We start from the raw sequence: 2,717 nt of genomic DNA, 5'->3' as shown, positions 1-2,717 counted from the left end.
ACTGATTTTGCACTCCTGATGTGTAAGAGTGGAGGACTGGATAACTCAGAATCATGCCAGGTTAAATCATAGACTTAGTTACCACTTTACAAGTATACTTGTAAAAATTTTGTAAGTCACAAAGAATAGTAAAGTGAAAGGTGCCCTTCTGGTGTCTCATTGTCCAAGGTGTGCTTTGGCCAGGCCACAGAACAAAGAAAAACCGAGTGATTTGAGCATATGGTCTGAGACAGTTAAAATTTGACAGCCCACAGGCGACTGGGAATGAGGGTTCAATCAAGAGCTGCTCATCTTGCAAAGCTGCAGAGTGAATTCAAGGTTAGTTCAGGGGCAAGGTCGTATTATGGGGGGATGAAATCTTGGGAAGAGATTTCCTCAAGCTGCCGAGAGTTCCCCTGTCTTCTTGTTCCCTTGTAGGCATTTCCAGTGCAGCCACGACTCTTGGTAGAGGAAGTCCCCATAGGCACCTGGTACCTAGGCAGACACCAGGGCTAACAAGAAAGGCAATGTACCCACAAACTGAAGTCGATGTGGTCAAGCAGAAAGCCATGGCAGAAAAGAGAGGGCCCTGCTACCAGCTTCTAGGAACCACTAGATTGAGGCTCATCTCCTTCCAGGTTCTTAGCTGAATGATTTCTCCAAAGTGCGGTATGATAAATACAACTGAGCAGAATTATAAATACAAAAGCAGGTTTGTTGGAGGCAACTCTGGGGCTAAGGGAAGTTGATCCACCACACAGCAAGAGGCCACTCAAGGCTGGGCTGGGTTCAGGGCTACTTTAATGGAGGGGGAGGAAGTGACGACATGGAAGTAGAGTACTAAAGTTATAGCCATATTCGGTGTTTAGGACACCATAGGATGGCCTTGTGTCCAGTGGTCACTTCAGAGTCCAGAACGAGGAAGTGCCTTTGTCCAGTGTTTTGTAAGGATCATTTTCACAGGCTTTTGCAAGCATGGAGAATCTCTTTGTCCTAAAACATCTTCATTTAAGCATTAACAAGCCTCCTGTGCACCCATACCTGAGCAGTATTTTGGGAAGTGGTGTTTCAATTTTTTTCTGGCTACCTGAAAAGAGTAGGTTGGTTAGGCCCACACGGTCTCTGAACAACAAATTCTCTTGGTGCCTGAACCTATAGCATAATTTGCAAATTAGGAAGTGCCAAGCTAGCCCTGCGAGACCCTAAGAAGAGGACATTCTCATTCTAGAGGTGGGGCTTGAAATGAACCAGCTAAGTCCTTCCGGTTCACTTCCTCTCTTCTGACAGATCCGGCTGATGCACTTCCGCTTTCCTGGCCTCTGACCCCAGCTTCCCTTGCTGGTTATCCACAGCCCAGCCCAGCGCAGATTCAGACATCTCCTCTCCATGTTCACGAAACAGTCAGTCCTCTCAGGAGATGAAGCCAAGCAGCCTCCTACTGTTCACAACAAGCACCCTCCTTTGCCTGAGCATGGTGCAGCCTACAGTAACTAGAAAACTAGGTTGATGCAGCATGGTCCTGGGGTACTGGGGTAGGGGGAGACTTTTCCTCTAATTCTGTGGAACCAGCTACCTGGTCCTCGGAGTGGTCCCACCAGTGCTTCCTATTTACTCAGAGGCATTTTTCCCCCCCACAGTTACAACGAAACCAGGGTACTGCCCGGAGTTCCTTCTTGAATGCCCGTTTGTCCTGTTACCCGTATGCAAACGTGATAAAGGCTGCAAGGGCACCAAAAAGTGCTGTTTCTACTACTGTCAGACGCGGTGTGTGGAACCCTGGACAACCTTGACTTGAAGTGAGTGCCCCCAGACCCGCTGTACTCCGTGCTGCCCCAGAAACCTGCCTTTGGATCCATCTTCTCTGTTTAGAGAGAGCTGAGTGCCCAGCACCCATGGAAAACACTAGTCAGAGCTTTTAAGTTGGGGGTTACCTATAAATACTCAAGCAAGAACTAATGGCCCACACCTGTAATCCTAGAATTTGAGAGGTTGAGACCAAAGGATTATGAATCCCGTGTCATCCCTAGCTATGTAGAGAGTTTGAGGTCAGCCTGGGGTACATAACCCCCTGCTTGAAATGGACACCAGACTTCCCTGTATAATGTGACCCTTTGGACAGCATTACCTCTAAGCCACACAACTATAACTAATTTTTTTTGCCATGATTATTTTTAACTGCCCCTTTTCTCAGTTTATTGAACTTCACATTTCAGTTGAAAAGTAAAGGGATACAAGATCATAATTTCATGGTTGAATTGCCTAGAATCCTCCAGCCTTAGATTCCCTAACTCTTTGACAGACAGCATAGCTCAGTTCTCCTGGGAGAACTAAATCCTAGTAGGATTCAGGCCATGGTGGCAGTGACTTCCCAAACCATGTTCTCAGAACAGCTTACAACAGTTCCTATCTCTGATTCTTCTCTTCTTAGATGGAAACGTTTCTTAACCAAGTCCGGGAAAATACCATGACATTGGCTCCAACTTGGATGGCTGACCTTGAGTTCTTCTGTCTCATAGACCCCTCTTATTAGTGAATTAAATGTGTATTAATATTAAAGCAAAACAAAAAAAAATACATCCCTATGTAATAACACTTTTCTGGTGCCATAGCCAACTGCTTGAAGCTAGATACTTTATATAGAAAAGGGGTTTATCTCTCTTACAGTGCTGGAGGCTTGGGAATGTACTGTCAGTCATTTTCAAATCTACTTAGAGCCTCTAGGTGAATGACATCACACA

At 45.8% G+C, this 2,717-nt stretch overlaps 1 long non-coding RNA gene across 1 annotated transcript in view; it reads left to right on the top strand.

The window, feature by feature from the left end:
* The first annotated feature begins 2,413 nt into the window (after positions 1 to 2,413).
* The window catches only part of LOC116092508, a 1,028-nt gene continuing 724 nt past the window's right edge, over positions 2,414 to 2,717 (top strand). The window contains exon 1 of the long non-coding RNA XR_004119294.1: positions 2,414 to 2,700. This is a non-coding gene — a long non-coding RNA (uncharacterized LOC116092508). The remainder of the gene's footprint in view (positions 2,701 to 2,717) is intronic.

The sequence above is a fragment of the Mastomys coucha genome, unplaced genomic scaffold, assembly GCF_008632895.1.
Source record: "Mastomys coucha isolate ucsf_1 unplaced genomic scaffold, UCSF_Mcou_1 pScaffold15, whole genome shotgun sequence".
NCBI classification, from domain to species: domain Eukaryota; kingdom Metazoa; phylum Chordata; class Mammalia; order Rodentia; family Muridae; genus Mastomys; species Mastomys coucha.
This window is presented reverse-complemented; position numbering and strand designations above follow the sequence as displayed.